This window comes from Vulpes lagopus, chromosome 20, assembly GCF_018345385.1.
Source record: "Vulpes lagopus strain Blue_001 chromosome 20, ASM1834538v1, whole genome shotgun sequence".
NCBI classification, from domain to species: domain Eukaryota; kingdom Metazoa; phylum Chordata; class Mammalia; order Carnivora; family Canidae; genus Vulpes; species Vulpes lagopus.
Genome location: NC_054843.1, coordinates 19481151 through 19496437, shown reverse-complemented (window position 1 = coordinate 19496437; position 15287 = coordinate 19481151).

Here is a 15287-nt window from a genome sequence, read left to right as displayed (position 1 = left end):
GTCTCTACAACTGGGTTTTCCTGGTCTGAAATATACAGTTATATTTCAGTGTATATATTTCACTTCAATAACAGGTTATCCTGATACTAATCTAAATGGGTGGAGAATTGACTCCTTGGTGAATTCTTACTTATTCTATTCCAAAAGGATAGATGTTACTTAAAATATTACAGAGTTCAAACTAAGAAAAGAAGTTTGAAATATTTCTATATAGCCTCCTCATCTTTCCTAACACTTTATCTCATTTTCCTAGGACACCATTCTCTTTTTCTTTTCTTTTTTTTTTTTTTCTAGCTTGCTGTTAAATATTGCAGTTAGGGCACAAAATACAGAGTGAAATAATATTCCCATCAATTATCTTCCATAAAATTATAATATTTTATCTCACCTCAAAGTCATTTTTAGAGTCATGGCTATTACATAAGTTTTAGATATATTTAGTGAACACCTAAGTTGATGTATACATTAATTAATATACAGAATTTAAAAGCAAATCATGTCTAAATTTTTTAGAAGTTTTCATTCTTGTAGCATTTTGGATGATGATACAAAAGTATTTCCAAAGTAAATTAATAGTAAATTGTTTAATCCAAAAATTATATTCATTAAAATGTTAGGAAAAGGATGAAAAAGAAACTTTATATATTAGGTTAATAAGAGTTAATAAGGAAGAAAGGGAATTCTACTATCAATTAAATATAATCATCTCCATACATTATATCCACATTATTTTTCTCTAGAGATGTGATGTATTTATGGAAACCTGCATAGCTTGATTTTAAAAATATGTAGCACATGCACATTTTTTTTTCTAATGCCTAAAGGCAGTGAGATAGAAACCTCATATTATCTATAAACTTATCTTTCCATGTTGAATTGTAAATTATCACAGGTTTGCATTAAACATAAGGAAATCCAAAGTAAGATACGTAATGATCTAAAATAGTACATTTTCAATATAATATGTTTAATGGATTAATCTCAAACTCCCTGTAGGAGGGCAAGTGTTTCTACTCCTTCACGTCTTTTCAAAATGGTTTAATCTCAGTGGTACATTCACAGGCACATCTGGCAGCAAACAGCCCATGAACTGAATCCCTCAATACGCTTTCACTGCACACTGAGCAATGGAGCAAGTCAGGTGATGATGACAAATGTTTCTGCCAGGCTTCAAGATAGTCAGTGGTTATTACCAGAATTATATACCTTTGGACTATCAGGGTTCTGCATCAGAAGAAATATGCAGTGCTAACGTTCATTAGAAGGACACTGGAAAAACTAACTTTCAAGTTCAAGCTGTTTATACCCTCTTCTAGAAGCACATTCTTCATCTCTTCTTTATAATTTCTATCTTGTGTGCTAGAATTCCAATCTCATGTCCACCATGTTGATTGCATGAATGTTAATTTTGGATATATTTCAATTCTTCATAAATAATGAATGCAAATTGTTTCTCCACTACTGTAGCTAGTATTCCATGGCTCCTTTTAATTCATGTAAAGAAGCCCATATATTGGAAAAGGCAAAATAATATGTGGCATTTTGTGCATCTACTTAAAAAAATAATATGTGGTATTTTGTGCATCTACTTAAGAAATGTACCTATGTTTCCTATGTCTGATCCCATTATTTTTCATATCTATACCAAATAAATGTTACTGACCTGCCTTAACATTTGACTCTGTCTTCGAACCATCTCATACTACTATATCCTCATCCAAAAAAACAAAAACAAAAACAAAAATCAAAACAAACCCTTAATATTCATGGAATATAAATAAGATGTTTAAGGTAGAGTATGAACGTGCCTGAATTGTTCACAGATTATGATCAATTTCTAATCAGTGTCACTATTTTTTTAATATTGCATTTATTTATTTGAAAGAGAGAAAGAGAGAGAGAGAACACAAGCAGAGGGAATAGCAGGCAGAGGGCAAGGAAGAAGCAGGCTTCCCGCTAAGCAGAGAGCCAGACATGGGGCTCAATCACAGCCTGAGCCAATGGCTTAACTGACTGAGCCACTCAGGGGTCCCCAGTCACAATTTTTAAAACATTATTTACATGTGATATATTTATGAAAGTGCTACAAAGCAAAGAGTGTGGTGATTAGATTTTAATACTTTTAAAAAATATATTGGTTTTACACTTAATAGGCAGATCAGAACACAAGTAATTTGATCAAATATACAACAGGACAAATTTAAGTACTTACTTAAACTGTGATTTCCAATGTTATTTTTTTTTTTCTTTTGTAGATAGTCCCTGAATTCAGTGTTTTAAAACTTGGAGGAAATTTTCTGATTTTATAAAGCATACTTAAAAATACATTTGTAAATATTTATAATAAACTTGTAAAGCTAGTTTTCCATTGGTATATTTATGACAATTATTTCCTAATATTATGATTGTCATTATGAAGAATACAGTATAGCTTCCTGTTAAGTATAAACTTCATAGTCAAACTGGACATTGCATTCTTTGTATCTTGTTATCCATATCACCTTCTAAGAGAAATCACTGATTTATTGCCTGTCCCTCACCCTGTTCTCCCACATGGCTGGTTTTATCAAAAACAAGATTATATATCATTTAACCCAGACCTTCACATTCATAATCACAGAGATCAAACCAGAAGGCAGATATATCACTAAGGGTGTCTGGTTCGTGGAGATAGCAACTATGCCATTGTACTGCAATAAAAGTTATCACCCATGTAGATTTTCTTACTCAGGAATTTGCACTAAGGGCAGATGAAGAATTTGCCTCATAGGGGTGAAGAAGCTTCTGGAATTTTCTTCAGCTAGGACGAGAGAGACAATTATGGGACACATGTCCCTGAAAATTGGGAGACTATTCTCTCCTTGTTAGGATCCTGAGTGGTGTTTGCATTTTGAAGTCAGGAATGAAAAAAAAAAATGAAGTCAGGGACGGGTAGATGTGGATGGATTGGACAGGACTATGAAACTAAGTGAACTATGAAACTGATGAAAATATCTTGGTGAATTTTGGGCTCTAACACCAATAAACACTCTCAAACATCTGTGTCATTTTATATCTGGATGTATTTCTGATTTTGGGGGGAGTGGGTGGAAGATTGTCTGATGAATGAAAGACATGAAATTGTTTGGCAGGATACAAGACGGTTAGATCAATTTATACAGAAGTATATTAGTAACCAGAAAAGGTAAAATGAATAACATAATAGTTAAAAGTTGAAATGTGTTCAATTAGTCTCATTAATAACCCTCCTTAATGAAATTTGCTGAGCTCTTGTCCTTTCTGCCTAGATAGTCACAATTTCTAACATCATTCTGCATCATGCTAGGCAATAAAGAGCAACCAATGTGTAGACTACCCAGTGATCTATGTGGACTCTGTGGCCTGAATATAAAAAGATTGGCTGAATCATTCATAATACCCTTCAAATGTTTAACTAATAAGGAGACATATTATAGCAGTGAATGGTGGGAGGTATAGAAGAAACATCATGAGGAAGCCATGGACTGGATGGCCATGATGAACCAGGGTGCAAATCAAAGTCATATGGGGAGAGTGGTGCAGAGTAAGGCATTCACACTAAATATAAACTAAGTTACAAAATGAAAGAAGAACTGAGAATTTGATTAGGCCATACAAATCATGGGAGAATAGAGTTGTAGATTCTGGCTGTAATGTGGCCACAATCAACTTAAAGTCAGAATTCGCTGCTCTATTAATCTCCATGAGATCTGGTTCTCTGTGATTCATGTTCCGAAATGCATATAAGAACTGCCTCTTCCTTATTTACCACTGTACATGCACAATAACATAACCTATTAGTCACTACCCCTTACAACCAAAAAAGAGCAAACTGAAACAAGGGTGTTGTAAGGAGATGAGGTTCACAACCACTAATCTGATCAACAGAATGTAGGAAAGCAATCAATGAAAGAGTGACACTTGAGTCAAAAAAGCAAGAACTATACAATGGGATATTCAGGCAAAGAAAACAGCCTACGTAAATTGTTATAAAATGCAGAAGTTGAAGAAATTAAAATAACTTCGGTATGGCTGAAACATGAAGTTTTCTATAAAGCCATGTAAGAGATGTGGTTGGACGTAGAACTAGAGAGAGATGATCAAAGGGATTTTATTCCATTCCATTGGGATTTGTATTTAGTATACAAAATAGTGATTATTCATGGTTTATGCAAACAAGTGGCTTGCTTAAGTCTGCACTGGGGGAGACCCTTTGAAGAGCCTAATAAAGAAACTAGAGGGATCCCTGGGTGGCGCAGCGGTTGGGCGCCTGCCTTTGGCCCAGGGCGCGATCCTGGAGACCCGGGATCGAATCCCACATCAGGCTCCAGCCTGCTTCTCCCTCTGCCTGTGTCTCTGCCTCTCTCTCTCTCTCTGTATGACTATCATAAATAAAAATTAAAAAAATAAAAGAAAAGAAACTAGAGAGGCAAGTTTGCAATCTGTAGTGGTGCTCCACCCTCCAGATGAATGTAACAAGGGGAACAGGTGCTAAAACCTTAAGAAGTTAGAATTAGTAGGACTGTGAAACTGATTAGATGAGGCAAGTGGAGGGAACAGAGGTTCTAGAATGACCCTCAAGCCTCTTAGTTGACTGAATGGAGCCGGCTGCCATTCTCTAAGGCTGTGAGTAAAAAGAATCAGATTGGATCAGCAACACCAGGTTTTAGGTTTGGCTACACTCCACCTACAGTATAAAATGGACTAGCTAAGTGGAATTAAGCTCAGTGATACCAAATGAGATGTTTCATATTTTCACTTAGATGTCTGATTAACATCTCTACCACACCTTTTACAAAGTTTCAATCCTGATTCTGCTTGTTTATTCTCTAAAATCTCCAAAAAAAATGTAATGAAAACAAGGAATGCATTTTCCTTGTTGTACACCATATTATTTGTTCACCACTGAGCAAAGCCCAAAATATGTACATATATATAGCAAATAGTCAAATTATAAATGAATAAAAGATAGATAAGCTGAACTTAAAATTTGATTGTTATCAGCCTCAAAATGGTAGCTAAAACCCTAGGTATAAATGAGATTATTGTAGGGAATAGCTAGTTTTACCTATGAGGCAAAAGGGACAATATTGTCACACTAATATTTCTTTTTCATAGACTACTGTAAAATATGAATTAAAGATAAAGATAAAGGAGGATAGGCGTTGAAAAGACATGTCTAATAAGCATTTGACACTGTGCTGGGCACTATATTATATAACCATCTCATATAAATTCCCAAGAACCTTACCATGGTTTCTTTAAATAATTCAGAGGAATTTTAAATAAAAGCATGAAGATTGAATGTGGTATAAGTAAATATAGCACAGTGGAAACATATCATATAAAATACGCAGAATGCACCAAACAATAAAATAGCTGTATCTATTTCAGCAAAATAAATAAAATAATTTGTTCTTGGAAAGGTATTTTGGATTAGTCACTAAAACTTATATCATGCTTGATATAAGTTTATGTGCATTGCATAAATCTGGCTTTGACTAGCAATAAAAAACAAAATCCCACAGTTAAAATGCCTGAAGAAATATTGTTCACATGAAATTATAACTGATACTCATGCTAGCATTGCCAAGACATCAATAATAGAATTCTAAGTTGATAGCACTGTCATGCTTTGTACTCAGTTTTGTTCTTGTGATATATTATGCTCCCTCTCTGTTTATCATATTCTGATCCAGACATTACCTATGTGACTACTGTTCTTTATCTAGAATGCAAACTTATTTTCTTCAAAAGCTGCAGTATGCATATCTGACTAAAAAAGAAAAAAATTAGTAGGGGCAATTTCAATTATTTATTGAAATTTGTCGCAGTTTACCAGTAAATAAACCCTAACATAGTTTTTAAAAACTGATAAATCAATATAAGAAATAAAAAACGATAGAAATAAAAAATAAAAAACGATACATAAATGAGATTGTGGAATTTATTATTTTAATAAAACATTGTGCAGTAGTATTCAATTCCTACTATGCTCCTCAGACTTAGAAAAAGAGACAGCAAAGTTCCTTTTACAAAGTTCCCCAATGGTATAATATAATTATCTGTAATTATATTCTTTGAGTTTAAAACTTATTTTAATAGATAAAACTATTATATAAAAGAATTAGAATTTGTATTTGAAGAAACAAGAGAGGTTTTAGTTCAGAGGAGGTGCTGTTATCTTTTTGGTTAGTCTTAGATTATTGTGTGCATGTGTGTGCGTATGTGCACCCACACTCATTGAAAATGTTATGAAATATGCCATTTACATCATGCAAAAGATAAAGAATTACATATGGTCCTTCTATAACTTTAACCCATACTACTTTTTTTAAAAAAAAACTTTATTCTCTGGGACTGAGAGCATTTTGCAAAGTTTATCAAAGTTTATAGTAGAGGAAAAAATATCTGGAGTGAAAGGTAAGGTACTTAAAACACTTCTTGTGCTTAAATGAATGCAGCTTTCACTGTATTTTGTAAACTGAGTATGAACATCCTTTTTAAACAGAATCTCACTGCTAAACAATTTTTTAAAAGGCTGATCTAAAGTATTGAGAATAATATCACATAAACATTGTAAAAAATGGGGAAAATCTATTCAGGCCTATACTTTATGAATTGCATTTTTGTATGGAATGAAAGAAAATTAATCAACTCATCCTCATCAATTTTGCATTGTTTGATTAAAATATTTGCATTGAATGTGTGGACCAGTATAAATTTTGTATGGCACATGACCATTTACTGACAACAACTATAGCCAGGTATTGTACTAGGAAATTTATAACTGTGATGTCTAAACAGTTAATTCATCATTATTATTTTTTTAAGTTTGGTTATCCAGGAATTGGCAAGCTTTACTTTCTGTAAAGATCCAGATAGTAAATATTTTAGGTTGTGTGTACCACGTGGTCTCTGTCATTATTCAACACCATCATTGTTGCCCCAAAGCAGTGAAAGACAACTGTGTTCTGGTGAAATCATTTACAAAAACAGGCAGCAGGAAAGATTTGGCCTGTCTGAACTAGTTTGCTGACCTTTAGCCTAAATTCAATATTATTATTCCCATTTTTAAGATGAGGAAAATGATTCTCACAGAAGTAAATTAACATGCTTAATGTTACATACCTAAGTTAAGTGAGGGGAGGCAAATTTAAGACCAGATCATACTATCTATAGACTGTTATAGAGATTCCATAGCCATTCTTTCTCACTAGGCCATATCCTTATTAAATTCCATGATAATCCAACATACATTAAAACATTTTCACATATCTTCTTTTATGTAAATATTTTATATTCCTTGTGATTTTGAGACATAAAAGTAGTTACATGAGTAAAAATCTGCAAGAGTACACTAGACTAGATAATGTGCATGAAACAGGTTTCCCGTGACATTATTGATGAGCTATCTAACCTTAAAAGAGATTGTTCTATCTGAATAGATGTTTCTGTGATTTGTCCTGCATCACCAATCACCTGGACTTGCAGTATGCAAGCAGCCTAAGAAATGTTTGCGAGACTTCTGCTCCATAAATAGCCTTGGGAGCCTGGTTATTTAAAATATATTATCTGGCCTCCAGGTCAGAACTGGCCCTTTGATTCTGGATGCCAGAGCTACAAATCTTGCCTCACATCCCCTCCTTCTCCAGGCTGGGCTGGCTCTCTGGAATGGAATTTGGGAGGGAAGGCAGACATACATAGCCCAGGCTCCTTGAAAATATAAAAACATGGTAACATAGAAATTCAGCTAGCTCCAAACTGCACGTGGACAAACAAATGTTTAATTTCAAACCCTGTTGTTTACCCTATAAATATAGCCCTTGTTGAGATGGTCAATTGGAAGACTCACCTGAGGCCAGGCTCTAACCATGAGCTTCCCCACCTAATGAGGTTGGATATTGTAAGGACCCAATTTGATGTAACTTTGCCTTATTCTCATTTATTTCCTAATATTACCTTTATCTGCATATAGATTCCGTTTCTCTTGTTTCTTTTAGGTTTTTATAATAATGATAAAGTCTTCTTTCCTTTTTGAAACCAAAACATGGCTGTTGTGAATCTTTTGTTCAGAACAGGGATATAAAGAACTTGGAACTGTTTCACAAAGGAAAAATACTGTTTTATGGTAAGAAATACAAAAAATATAATATATACTAAGAAGAATGAGGACAAATTTGCTTAAGGACAAAAGGGCTTTGATTTAATAGGAAACTTTAGCCTGTGAAACTACATTCTTATCAGAACAGTTTCTAAACTTTTTTTTTTTTTTAATTTTTATTTACTTATGATAGTCACAGAGAGATAGAGAGAGAGGCAGAGACACAGGCAGAGGGAGAAGCAGGCTCCATGCACCAGGAGCCCGACGTGGGATTCGATCCCGGGTCTCCAGGATCGCGCCCTGGGCCAAAGGCAGGCGCCAAACCGCTGCGCCACCCAGGGATCCCTTATCAGAACAGTTTCTAGATAGATATCTTCGCATAGGAGAGACTATTAATAGCAAATTTGAAAACTGCAACCAGCAATTGCCTTCTTCTTTTAAATATAACTTTGAGAGTAGATCATTATACTTTACTATATTTCTTCCTTAAAGTCTTCAGGGAGTATTATTAACATATGCTAGAAGATGGGGTGCCTGGGTGACTCAATCAGTTAAGCATCAATTCTTGCCTTTGGCTCAGATCATGATCTCTGGGTCATGAGATTGAGCCCTGCATTGGGCTTCGTACTCAGCAGGAGGGTCTGCTTGAGATTCTCTCCCTCTCCCTTTCTCTCTGGCCCTACCACCACTCTTGCTCCCTCTAAAATAAATAAATAAATCTTAGATAGATAGATAGATAGATAGATAGATAGATATAATATGTTAGATATAAGAAGGAATGCAGAACAGAGAAATATATACTATAGTCCTGATTTTATAACTATGTGTTTATAAAATTCATATAACTGATTGATTGTCCTGGATTTTATATTTGTCATGTATAAACGATCATTTTGATTCATGGAAAATTACTGTTCCTCATCCAGGAAGCAACATCCATTGTAAGTGGCATCGTTTCCAACACCTCTCAGCTGAGAGGACAAGGAAATGCATGTGTATAGTGATGCATATATTTGCACACATCAATACGTATTTCTAAATGTAACTATTTGAGGATCCCTGGGTGGCGCAGTGGTTTGGCGCCTGCCTTTGGCCCAGGGCGCGATCCTGGAGACCCGGGATCGAATCCCACGTCGGGCTCCCGGTGCATGGAACCTGCTTCTCCCTCTGCCTGTGTCTCTGCCTCTCTCTCTCTCTCTCTCTCTCTCTCTCTCTCTCTCTCTCTGTGACTATCATAAATAAATAAAAATTAAAAAAAAAGAAAAGCACTAAATGTAACTATTTGTATTTATTCAAAGTTAAATATGAGTTCAAAAAAATAAACTTGAGTTCACATTGGTGTATCCAACTCTGATCAATTAACATGGACTATTCTAGATACTTTCCTTGATTATATGTATATTCCTACCTCACAAGCGAGAAACCAGTCTGCCACCATCCGCCATCCATTTATTCAGTTGTTCAACTTCAGTATGTATGTATGTGGGTGTTAGAACTGGTAACCTCCACACCTCCCATACCTCCATGGGAAACAACTTTACCAACCAGAGCACAGCTCTTATGTTCAGTTAGTTCCCTTTGCTTTTAGTGTCACAGATTCCACCCATTTCCAAAGTTACTTATTACAACTTTTCTCTGCCATTCTTTTCAGTGAGATTATTTTATACATTTGTAATGCAGTCCTGTTCTCTTTTTGCAGTCAGCATTTCGTAGAAATCCCCTGAATTTTCCAAAATTAAAAAAAATGAGTACATTAAGGTTTATTCTTTCTTGTATGAAGTTTTGTGGGTTTTGACAATTGCATAAGTTCATGTATCCCATTAATGTAGTATCCTAGAGAATATTTTCACTGCCTTGTGCTTCCTCTATTAAGGCCCTTTCCCTTCTCTTCAACCCCTGCAACTACTGATCCTTTTAGTTGTCTTCATATTTTTACCTTTTGCAGGACATCATATAATTGGAACAGTATAGTATGTAGTATTTGCAGACTTCCATTTTTGACTTGTTAATATGCAATTAAGTTTCTCCCATATCTTTTCTTGACATATTTTTTTATTGCTGAAAACTTTTCCATTGAACAGATGGACAGTCCACAGTTTGTTTATTCACTCACCTATTGAAAGACATCTTAACTGCTTGGAGTTTGGGGCTATTATAAATAAAACTGCTATAAACATTAATATGCAGCTGTCTGATTTTTGAGGGGGAGGTTGGAGGCCACAGGTTTTCAAGTCAGTTGAGTAAATACCTAGAAGTGCAATTACTGGATCCTACGGTAATACTATGTTTAGCTTTAAAGAGATTGCCAAACTTTCTACCAAGTGGTTATGCCATTTTTCATAACCCCAGAAGTGGATGAGTGTTCTCATTGCTTCACATTTGGTGTTGTCAGAATTCCAGATTTTGGCCATTCTAATAGGCATTATATTGTTGTCGCCATGTCTTTTTACTCTCCTTTTAACTATTCTTTCTGATAAATTTGTCCGTTTGCTTCATTATGTTCCACCCTTAATGATTTCCAGTTGACTATTTGTCACTCTGTGTGCAGCCTAGAATTTATTCTGTCAGTTGTTTGTTTATTATAACTCAATGACAGTATTTTTCTCATTTTAGGGATTTCTAGTAAATTACTTATGTAACAACATGCTCTTTTGTTAATTTTCCCTTTTTCAGTAGTTTGTTTGATTATTATTTTATCTATAGTAAACTCAAATTTTGAAAATTGCTTTGCTTGGCTATCTTTCCTAACATATTTCTAAATTTGAATTTATTGTTTCTACTGAAGGAGGGTTTTTCTGTGTGTTTTTATTTATTCTCTCTGTTCCTTTATCCAATTTTTATGTCTTTATCTAACCATTCTGATTAGAATTATATAGTGCTTCAGAGTTCCTTTCCTTTGGTGATATTATTATATTCTATATTTAGTAGGCGAGGAGTTGGCCAATGGCTATTTGTGTTCCTTGGCCACTTTATTGCACCTCGGTAGGTGTGTAAATTTATCTATGCCCATCTAAAGCCTATCACCTAGTTATGTCATACCACCATCAGGTATGTAAGTTTATCTAATCATGTCCTTCCGGACAAAGTTTATCATATCGTTTTTTTCCTCTCTTGTTTCCAACCTCTTTGAAAGACAGGATGAGAGAGAGAAAGTACTATCTCAGTTTCTGAATTTCTGATTTCAAGGGCCTAGCAGCATTTTTCTAGCTTTCAAAGGATACTTTATATTCCTATTACTGCAAAGAACCAAAATCTCTTCTTCTTCCTTTCTGACTCAGAACCTATCATATCTATATATTTTATCCACATACTGCTTTGTGTTTATCTTGAACTTATGTTCCTTTTATATTTTCTCTTTTGATATTTTTTTTTTTTTGCAACTTTGTGCTTGGAGTAGGACAGGAGGTCAGGATAATCAAATCATGCCATTATGTTTGGCACGTTAACTGACCAGAATTTTCTTTTGATGTTAAAAAATATCCTTGCTATTAAATATATTTATCTATCCATTAAAGAAAACCTTATTCTAAGGAAATGTGTCCTGTGTCCTGTGTCCTGTGTCCTGTGTTCTTTAATAGAAAGAGAGGTAATTATCTTGCTGTTAAATACTGTGAATTAGAAGATAAATGAGGGATCCCTGGGTGGCGCAGCGGTTTGGCGCCTGCCTTTGGCCCAGGGCACGATCCTGGAGACCCGGGATCGAATCCCACATCAGGCTCCCGGTGCATGGAGCCTGCTTCTCCCTCCGCCTGTGTCTCTGCCTCTCTCTCTCTCTGTGACTATCATAAATAAATAAAAAATTAAAAAAAAATTTAGAAGATAAATGAGATATATCCACTATAAAGAATAAGATGTTAATTATGAAGATTTCAATACAAGAAAATACAATTATGGAGATAAAATACAAGAAAATGTACTGTGTTAGGCAACATAATCCCTCTGATAGATAAGTAAAATAATTTCCTCTGTAGTATAATTGTCCTAAGTATTACCTTACAGTCCTGCTATGTAGTAAAATTGTCCTAAGTATTATCTTACAGAAATTACTGACAGGTAAGACCTATTGAGTCAACTGGGACATCACTTTGGCATGCACAACTCTTCTCTACAGTATATTTTCTAAGAATCTGTCCAAGTCTTTTGTTGTTGTTGTTAAGATTTTTTTTAAAAAATATATTTATTTGAGAGAGAGAGAGAGGGAGAGAGAGAGAGAGAGAGACTGCCCAAGCAGGGTGAGGTGCAGATGGAGAAGCAGGCTCTCTTCTGAACAGGGAGTTAGATTTGGGGTTGATCCCAGGACTATGGGATCCTGACCTGAGCCGAAGGCAGATGCTTACCCAACTGAGCCACCCAGGTGCCCTGGAGTCTGTCCAGGTTTAAATGACCCAAACTAATAGGTCTTGCTAAGTGAGTTCATAATTAAGTAAAACATTTTATTTACTGATGGTAAAAAGAAGCTGATTTTACTGTCTTCTTGCCCTGTTGCATAAGTTATCACAAGAATTGTAGCCATCAACACTCAACCCATCCTTCTGTTAACATTATATATGGACTAGATCCTTTAGATCACAAATTCCAGCATTTCTATATATTTTGCATCCTCTAAGCATTCTTAATACAACCTCAGCTCTAATTCTTTTTAAGACTATTTTGTTCCACCCTGAAAGACAGCTCACTGGACTCCATCTACCTAGAATTATTGTACTTATTTTCTTTCTTGCCAGAATCATGCCAAATATTTCTAGGTCATTTTTCCATTTATTCTAGTCTTTTAGATATTTCTTTTTCCTAGCTAACCTTCTTCCATCTTCTTCCCTATTTCATGCCAGGAGCCCTAAATTTTATGGTTTCAGTTGTTTGCATTACCTTTAAATCATTTCAACTTTCCAGGTGAAAATAATCTGTATGAAGCCTAGGTAACTATTACCTTCCTTATTAAATGCAATCCATAATTGTTCCAATAATTTCCTATTATTAGGCACTTAGAATGTTATTTTCATTTCTAAGTGCCCACAAATCATCTTATTTTGGGAGGAAGTTCAGTTTATTGCTTTCCAACTGCACCACCTCTGTAGTTTGACATAATCCCTACCATACAGGTGACATTAGTTTAATATTATCTACAAGATCTTTCAGTGCACTAAAGAGAAAATGGTCTGAGCCATTTGTGTTAGATTGATTTAGAAAGCTAGTTTGTTTTTAAAATTCTCAAGTGCCTTTGAATAATTTCCTTTTTAAAAATGTTTAATATATATATATTTAATATATATAATGTTTAATATATATAAATAAATAAATAAATAAATATATATATATATATATATATATATATATATATATATATATATATATTTAAAGAGAGAGAGAAGCAGAGACATAGGCAGAAGGAGAAGCAGGCTCCATGCCAGGAGCCCAACGCGGGACTCGATCCTGGGACTCCAGGATCGCACCCTGGGCCAAAGGCAGGCACTAAACCGCTGAGCCACCCAGGGATCCCAAATAATTTTCTTATCAATTCTGATATATCACTTTTTAAGTTAATATAATTGACAGAAACAAAAGAGAGGAACATAAAATAGGTTTGAGGACTTTATCACTCTATTTTCTATTAACATCTTTCCATCTATTCAAAAAAGCAGACTTCAGATTGCATTGCTCTTTGTTTTCCCCCTAAAGCCAAGGATATCTCTTCCTTTCCTCTGCCTTTTTGCAAGTAGTAGTTTTATCTGGGTTTCCACCCTCTAAATGGTATTCTTAAAGGTTTATGTTATTCTTATTCATTAATTGCATTGTCTTTGTCTATCTTCACTAACTTTAAGTATGTATTTGCTCTAGAGCTTTATGTTAGATATGATGATATCTTGAAATCACACCCCAGGCCAAAGGTGGAGCCAAACCACTGGGCCACCGGGGCTGCCCTCATCGCTTAATTTTTTATTTTAGTTTTATAACTGTATTTTCCCTAAACTTTTGAAAATTTTCTTAAATCTAGAATATATGCTGGACTGACTTCTCACAGTTTTCTTTCTGGGTATTATTAATGCTACTTTATTGTAAACGTTTCTTCTGTTTCTTGTTAGAAACTAATTGTTATTGATAATGAATGTTGTGCCTTGTATAGGAATTACCCTCTTTACTTTCTAAACCTTCCAGCAAACAAAATTTTCTACAAGGTAGATTAAGAATGTATCACCTTCTATCAGAGCATCAATGCAAAGAGCTACTTGTTTGATGTCTCTTTAATTTAGTGTGGTTACCTGTCCAATGTTTCTTAAGTTTCATATGGTTTTTGGTACAAATTAATGAAAAGATGTCAAAACATTTTAAGCTTATCCTTTGTGCTTGGAGCTCTACAGTCTCACTGTGAAGTTTGTAGGTGTGGATTTAATTTCATTTATCTTCCTTGGGGATTTATCTTTCCTATTTTATAACTTTGGTATAAATTTCTGTTATTATCTCTTAGAATATTATTTCTCTTCTCTCTTACTCATTTTAATACTATAATATGTTAAAATTATTTATCATTTATGTATGTCTTGTATCTTTTCTTTCTCTATCTCTTTCTGCTGCGTTCTGGATAATAATATTAGTTTTATATCTCTGTTGAGAAATGCTTTAATTCTAGGTAATGTATTATTAAATCCATCTGTTATAGCTGGGAAAATGAGGATGCAAATCAGATACAAAAACAAAAAGGAAGCAAACTAAAAGAACTGTGACAAATTTACTTTCACAGTGACTTTGAAGTGTTCTTTGGCCATCCAATGAAGATTTTCATCGGGCATTTGAAAATATGTGACTAAAGTCAAAACAGGAAACCCAGAAGAGGAATTTGTGCATTCCAAGTGTCAGGTCATGTTACAATATAGTATATGGCATTATTAACTTGTAGTATTTGCTTATCCATAATGTAATAAAACCTAATTTAATAGTGGATAATAATAGCATTTGATATCAATGATAATTTAATGTGATACAGGAAAAACTATCAGAGTCAAGGATTGCAGGCTGACTCTTCAAGAATAATTTCAGAACCATTGTCTAGAGAAATTGGGAGAGGAAGGCAAATGGTAATATCTTCCTGATTAACTGCATGAAGGGCACACAATTTATTAGAACACATTGTTCTTCATCAAACCCGAAGCCATGGACTCTAGGGTCTACT